This window comes from Scleropages formosus, chromosome 19, assembly GCF_900964775.1.
Source record: "Scleropages formosus chromosome 19, fSclFor1.1, whole genome shotgun sequence".
Taxonomy (NCBI): domain Eukaryota; kingdom Metazoa; phylum Chordata; class Actinopteri; order Osteoglossiformes; family Osteoglossidae; genus Scleropages; species Scleropages formosus.
Window position 1 is genome coordinate 15,606,215 of NC_041824.1, and position 7,998 is coordinate 15,614,212.

The window sequence follows — 7,998 nt, forward strand, 5'->3', positions numbered from 1 at the left end:
CACTACTTACAATAAGTCACATTCATGTACTAGTGAAACACACGCACACCATGGCCAACTGAGTCGATGAACAAAACACTGAACATTATTACTGTGACTCAGAGTAATAGTGCAGTTGTCTAATTTCTGAATTTTTTAAGATTTAATTTTGTTACCGGATTATTGTAATGGGGGGTGTGGTGGCACAGTGGGTTTGTCCATATCTGCTCTGTGGTGGGTCTGGTGTTCGAGTCCTGCTTGGGGTGCCTTGTGGCGGACCGGTGTCCCGTGTGGCGTGTGTCCCCCTCAGCCTTGCGCCCTGTGTTGCTGGAGCCGTGATCTCGCTCGGGACAAACTGTTGTAGACATTGTGTGTGTGGATTATTGTGATATACTCCATTTTGGTATCCCATCTTTGTGCTGTTATAGGCCACATTAGTGTGTGTTCACACAAATTATATTATAATCATTGCACCCATTCATCACACAATGGGATCCCATACCATGAAAAATTACTACAACGGCTTATGAAAATATATATAATTTTCTCATAACAAGCTTGTAATTTAGTACAATGGTAGTTTTACCCATTATGCAGTCATTCTACTTGCATGCATATTATCTAGTCAAAAACAGGCAGCACAACTGCACACACACGTGCAGTCAGTCCCACATACTGTAGGTGACTCCCATCAACACAAATCCCATTTGTGGTTATCTGTTCAGAGCAGCCATTCAGCACAACAGCAACAAAGTAAAGGTGGTGTAAACCCTGATTGGAACATTTAAAATATTTACAACACACAATAAATTCATTAACTATTTACAGAAACTTAATTATGCTTAGCATAAGTCAATATGGTAGAAAAACTACCTATCACACTGACAATCTGAACCAATTAGCCACTGATTGATGATTGACATTAACAATCATTGATTAAGGTCTGTCTTGCATCTCAGCTGAAAGAGTACATATGATACTACTATTATTAATGTATTTACCTGACAGTTTTCTTCAAAGAAAATTACAGTGTTGGGCTTCTTATATTTATTTATTCACTGATACACTTACTCAGTTACTCACTTTCATTAACCACTTGTCCTTGTCAGGGTCGCGGCGGACTGGAACCTATCCCAGAATTACCACGGTTAGAAGGGGTACACATAGGACAGGACTCCAGTTCAACATAGCCCATTTATACAGTGATGTCAATTTTACCGGAGCAGCTCAGGGTTAATCCCTTGCTCAAGGGTACTACAGCAGGAGAGGGACTTGAACTGGCTCTTTAAATCATTAAAGAAAATCCTGTTAACACAGTTCCTTAAATTATTGTCACATGCTGGGTATGTCATGGAGAAGGACAATCTCAAGGTAGAGACGAAATTTATGTTTAATTTGTGGAATTTACAGAAAAACTGACTGGGTGGACGTACTGGTGTCCCATCCTGGGTGTGTCCCCTCCTCCTCCAGTCTTGCGCCCTGTGTTGTTGGGTTAGGCTCCGGTTTGCCCCAACCCCGCTTGGGACTAGCAGTTTCAGAGAGAGTGTGTGTGTGTGTGTATAGTAAAGAGTTTATCATTGTAAGGTGAGAGAAGTGTTTGCTAAATGAAAAGATGGAAATATATAATTGTGCAGTGGTATAAGTCTTGCTTTAATCCTTTTTTCCTCCAGGTGGCAACATAATGTGCAAAATAGCCTGCTTCCCTTTGAGTGGAGTCATTGTTTTATGGTGGCTGTACTCATGCAGACTGAGCTGCTTCTCAAATCCCTCTGCAGCACAGTGGCTCCGCCAGCCACTATGATCACACTGAACCCTTGAGACAGCAAAGAAAAGTTTGTCTTTTGATATCAAATGTTCTACTTACATTTATCTGACACTTTTCTCCAAAGCAACGTACAGTTATTTTATCGGACCAGTGCGTGTTACACTGCCCTTCCATACACATGAGAAGTTTGGAGAAGACTGGGGTACTTCTCAGTTATTTACACGCGATCTATGATCACAAATCAGCTTTTAAAACGCATGTGACAAAAGCTGAAAAGCCTGTTTGTTGTATCCACTACAAATTATTATTAATTTTATAGTATAGCATTACTCAAAAGCATAAAATGTTATCAGTCTGATATAAGAATAAATGCAGGAGTGCAATAATCATTACAACTGTCACACTGTGCAATTTGTGTTAAGTATCAAGTGGTACCAATGGGTGCTGTGAAGGTTTTGTGAGTGGGTGTCCAACAAGTGATGGGGGCGTGGTGGTGCAGTGGGTTGGACCTGGTCCTGCTCTCCGGTGGGTCTGGGGTTTGAGTCCCCCTTGGGGTGCCTTGCGGCGGACTGGCGTCCCGTCCTGGGTGTGTCCCCTCCCCCTCTGGCCTTACGCCCTGTGTTACCGGTTCCCTGCGACCCCGTATGGGACAAGCGGGTCCAAAAGTGTGTGTGTGTGTGTGTGTGTGTGTGTGTGTGTGTGTGTGTGTGTGTGTGTGTGTGTGTGTGTGTCCAACAAGTCCTTCAGTCTGATGTTATGAGGGATGTTGTGCAGTGCTCAGGGTCTCCAGCAGTGGGCAGCACTGGGTATCAGTGAGCATATGAGGGTGCCCTCACAGCAGTATTGCTGGCTGTATTTGATGCAGGCCTGGTATTTGGTGAAGCAGAGTAATCCTTCCAACCTTCTGATTGTACTCTTCTTGTAGGTTCTTTAAATGCACAGGATCAGTGAAGGCTTTTGCAGTTTATTTTCGCACTAAAGAGGGACAGCTGCCTTTGGCTCTGAAGGTTGCTAGTTTGATTCCTGCCTCTGGGGATCAAGTGCCCTTAAGCAAGGTGCATTCAGCTTTTTCATTTCACTCTAAGTATAACACATGTCACTGGAAAGACCACACACTGGCTGAAACTGCTTGTCCCAAGCAGGGTTGCAGAGAACCAGAGCCTAACCCAAAAACACAGGGCACAAAGCTGGGGAGGGGGGGCACACCCAGGACAGGACGCCAGTCTGTCACAAGGTACCCCAAGCAGGACTTGAACCCCAGACCCTCCAGAGAGCAGGACCTGGCCAAGCCAGCTGCACCACCACACCCCCTGCCTGGAAAGACCATGTTGATTATTTTGCACATATGAGGACTGCAGAAGCTCTTCTTTGAAATGCTGCTACGTTGCTTAAGATCCTATTCTGTGATTCTGGGTTAAATTTTCAGTAAGACTTTTAAATATTTTAGTGTTCTAATAAGATAATAAAATTATTCAACAATGAATCAACAGGAGTGGGGGTGCGGTGGTGCAGTGGGTTGGACCACAGTCCTGCTCTCCGGTGGGTCTGGGGTTCGAGTCCCGCTTGGGGTGCCTTGCGACGGACTGGCGTCCCGTCCTGGGTGTGTCCCCTCCCCCTCTGGCCTTACGCCCTGTGTTACCGGGTAGGCTCTGGTTCTCTGTGACCCCGTATGGGACAAGCGGTCCTGAAAATGTGTGTGTGTGAATCAACAGGGTGGGGGGCGCGATGGCGCAGTGGGTTGGACCGGGTCCTGCTCTCTAGTGGGTCTGGGGTTCGGGTCCTGTTTGGGGTCCCTTGCAACGGACTGGCGTCCCGTCCTGGGTGTGTCCCCTCCCCTTCCGGCCTTATGCCCTGTGTTGCTGGGTAGGCTCCGGTTCCCTGCGACCCCATATGGGACAAGCGGTTCCGAAAGTGTGTGTGTGTGTGTGTGTGTGTGTGAATCAACAGGTGATGTGATTCAACCTGTTGAGTGGGTTGTGGGTTTGGAGGATGAGGAACAATAGATTGTGTAGTGAATAAAGCCACCAACTTTAGATTTTAAAGCTGGAGACTCACATCATGCCTATCACTATACAGCCCATGAGTAAGGTATCTGCTCTAGAAGTGCTCCAGTGAAAGCTCTTCCGGCCGCATAATTCATGGCAAATTGCTTTGGTGAAAAATATCAACTTAGTGAGTGATTGTAAGTAGAGTGGAGTAAATGTAACTGGATGGGCATTGACAAATTTGTGGTTTATCACGAAAGAGTGCCTGAAGTACAAGCTGGAATCTGAAAAAGTTGGGAACCGAGAGGTGTCATTACTGTGGTAATGTGGTTAAAAAACTAGAGAAACAATACAGCAAAGCCTTTCATTGTGCTGACTATGATCAAATGTGGAATGGGCTCAGAAAAATGGGTGAACCAGAACACATTCTTTCTGTTGACCCTTTTGAACACTGAACATATCAACAGCCTACCGCTTTTCCCGCCGGCGCGCATTCGTGTCGTGTAGCTGTGCAGGTTGATAGATACAATCGGTTGTGTGTTTGTGTAGCGTTGCGTGGCACTGTAATTATTTTGTTTGTTAAATAGTATTTAGTGGTTTGTTAAGACGACTGTTCTCCGGATCATTTCTGTGTCCTGTAGCGGGAGTGGGCGTGACTCCGTGAGTTCGATTAATCACGTCTGGCTGGTTGTTTGTTTTGGTCGCCATTGTTGGTGTAGTTTCGATTTCAATTAGGAAGTCAGCTGATAGGCAGTAGCCCAGTTTAAATAGCAGCTAGTGACCCATAGCGGCAGTGGTTGCGACAGCCTCTTAGTGCTAAGACTCGGGGTGCAAAGACAAGGGAGTCTACCTGTGGGAGTCCACTGAGGAAGGCCACCGGTACAGTTGTCCTCAAAGGAACATGCGTCCAACATGTCGGCCATCAAAGTCTTCTACAGTAAGCGAGCCGTGCGATTTCGCCACCGCCGGAGACCTGGGCGCTCTCGCTGCTACAACAATCTGGTTTATCCTCACATGTCAAACCTTCCATCTTGCTTTACTTTCTCTATGGGACTCTGGAACTGCCAGTCTGCTGTGAGAAAAGCTGACTTCATACCAAACTATGCCTCCCATCTCTCACTGGACCTCCCGGCCCTAACTGAAACCTGGATCACCCCAGACAACTCAGCCACACCTGCAGCACTCTCTACTAACTACTCCTTCCCTCACATCCCTCGTCCCTCCGGCAGAGGTGGAGGCACAGGTCTGCTCATCTCTCCCCAGTGGGAATATTCTGTTCTCTCTATTCACCTGCATGATCTATCCTCCTTTGGAATGCACACTGTCTCTATCACTGCCCCAATCACTCTTATTGCGATTGTCCTCTATCGCTCTCCTGGCCCTCTTGGCTGCTTCCTGGATGACCTTGGCATCTTGTTGAGCTCTCTGCCAGGGGACAACTCTCCGCTGATTCTCCTGGATGACTTCAACCTGCATGCTAATGACATTCATGCAAGCGGCCTTCTGTCGCTCCTACAGTCCTTTGATCTATCCCTGTCCCAATCCCCTGCTACTCACAAAGCGGGCAACTGTTTCGATCTTGTATTTTCCCGCAACTGTGGCTGTCCTGTTCTCTCTGTCACGCCGCTGCATGTCTCTGACCACTTCTTTTTTTTCCAACCTTCCCTCACCACTAACTCTTCGTCTCTTCCTGCACCCCTTGTCACCTTTTGCCGCAACTTAAAATCTCTCTCACCTTCCTGCTTTGCCTCTGCTACTCTGGCCGCTCTCCCTTCTGCTCCACAATTCTCAGATCTATCTACAGATGATGCCACTAACACTTTCCTCTCTGCCCTGTCTTAGACCCTTGACTTTCTCTGCCCTCTGTCTTCTAGACCAGCACACACCATTGCTACCCCATGGCTGTCTGATACGTTACGTGCTAACAGGTCCAAACTACGGGTGGCAGAGTGAAGATGGCGTAAATCCAAAACTCCATCGGACCTGGATGCTTACCAGTCGCTCTTAGCTGCTTTTTGGTTCACTGTCTCTTCAGCTAAAACCTCCTTCTTCCACAACAAAATATAGCCTGCATCCAAAAAGCCACACAGTCTTTTTGCCACCTTCTCATCCCTTCTGTGTCCCCCGCCACCTCCTCTTTCCTCTTCTCTCACTGCTGAAGACTTTGCTTTGTTTTTCAGAGACAAAGTCAAAGCGATCACTGATAAATTCTCACAATCAACCTGCCCGGTTCACACTGGACCTCCCTGCAAAGCTATCCTCTTCAAGCCGCTCTCCGAATCTGAAGTCTCTGACCTCCTGATATCGCGCAGAGCCACCACCTGCTCGCTTGATCCGGTCCCATCATCACTCCTTAAGAACATTTCCCCGCAACTCTCCTCCTTCATCTCTTCTATCATCAACTCCTCATTCTCCACTGGCTGTTTCCCAGCTGCCTTCAAAACTGCTCTAATTTCACCTCTGTTAAAAAAAATCCTCCCTGGACCCCAATCTGGTTGAAAATTACAGACTGGTCTCTCTCCTCTCCTTCCTGCCCAAAACCCCTGAGCGGGCAGCATGTGATCAACTGTCCGATTTCCTCACCCAGATCCATCTCCTTGATGGTTATCAGTCTGGTTTCAAAGTTGGTCACTCCACTGAGACTGCCCTTCTGGCGGTATCTGATGCTCTCCAAGCTGCTAGAGCTGCCTCCCTCTCCTCGTCCTCATCCTCCTCAATCTGTCTGCAGCATTCGACACTGTCAATCACCGGATTCTAGTCTCCTCTCTTAACCAGCTTGGGATCAAAGGTGAGGCACTCAGATGGTTTGAGTCCTACCTCTCTGACAGATCCTATCAAGTGGTCTGGCAGAGCTCTCATTCTTCTCCTCTGCCTCTCTCAACCGGTGTTCCACAGGGCTCGGTATTGGGTCCTCTTCTTTTCTCCATCTACACCTCCTCCCTTGGTCCGGTCATAGGCTCCCATGGATTCAAATACCACTGCTATGCTGATGATACCCAGCTTTCCTCTCCTTTCCACCTGGTGCATCACACATCTCCGCACGCATTGCTGCCTGCCTGTAGGACATCTCTTCATGGATGTATGATCACCACCTCAAACTCAACCTTTCCAAAACAGAAATTCTTTACCTCCCAGCTGGCCTGTCCTCCTGTCACGACCTCTTGATCAAACTGGACAACTCACTCATTTCGCCTAGCTCCTTTGCTAAGAGTCTGGGAGTTACGATTGATGTGAGTCTGTCATTCTCTCAACATATCGAAGCCACAACCCGGTCCTGCAGATACATCCTGCATAATATTCGTAGTATCCGTCCCTACCTCACTACTGACTCCGCCCAACTACTTGTCCAGGCCATGGTGACTTCCCGTCTGGACTACTGCAATTCTCTTCCGTGTGGCCTTCCTGCTAATGCCATCAAATCTCTGCAGCTTCTACAGAATGCTGCTGCACGAGTTGTGTTTGATTTGCCAAAGCGCTCCAATGTATCTCCTCTACTCATGTCTCTGCACTGGCTTCCTATAGCTGCCTGTATAAAATTCAAAACCCTGGTTACTGTGTACAAATGAATCAATAGAACTGCTCCTAGCTATTTACAGGACTTGATCAACCGGTACACCCCAGCCAGGTCCCTTCGCTCATCTACTTCTGCTCACTTGGTGGTCCTGCGCACGAAAGGCAAAGCTCGGAGGTTCTCGGTTCTGGGTCCGTTGTGGTGGAATGACCTTCCCCTGTCACTCAGAACTGCAGAAACTCTATCTGTTTTCAAGAAAGGTCTGAAAACCCACCTTTTCCAGATCCACTTTGCCCAAGATCTCTTCAGATCGTCTATGGTGTAACTGTTCACACATCATCACCCCAGAAGCATCCCCAGATAGAACTTTTATTCAGCCATTACTCTGGTATTGTACAGCTCATTTGTGTATCTTATAATATTTAATAAAAAAATCATTTAAAAAAATTGGTGTCGGAATTTGTCTGTGTTTTATGCACCTGCTTGAGCGATGAACCTCGGTGTAGCAAGTGGTAGGGAACAAACTAGGTTTGCTTGAGACTTTCATGTCTGCATCTATGTCTCCTTCTCTCAATGTAATGCATAAATTGTACTTTTGCTAAGATGTACGTCGCTTTGGACAAAAGCGTCTGCTAAATGAATAAATGTAAATGTAAATGTAGTCTTTAAGCTACATTAGAAGAAGAGTGCATTCAAAATCGTTGGAATGGACATCTACCTTCTCTGATATCTTGATGGCAGCAAACAGAGAGCAGAGG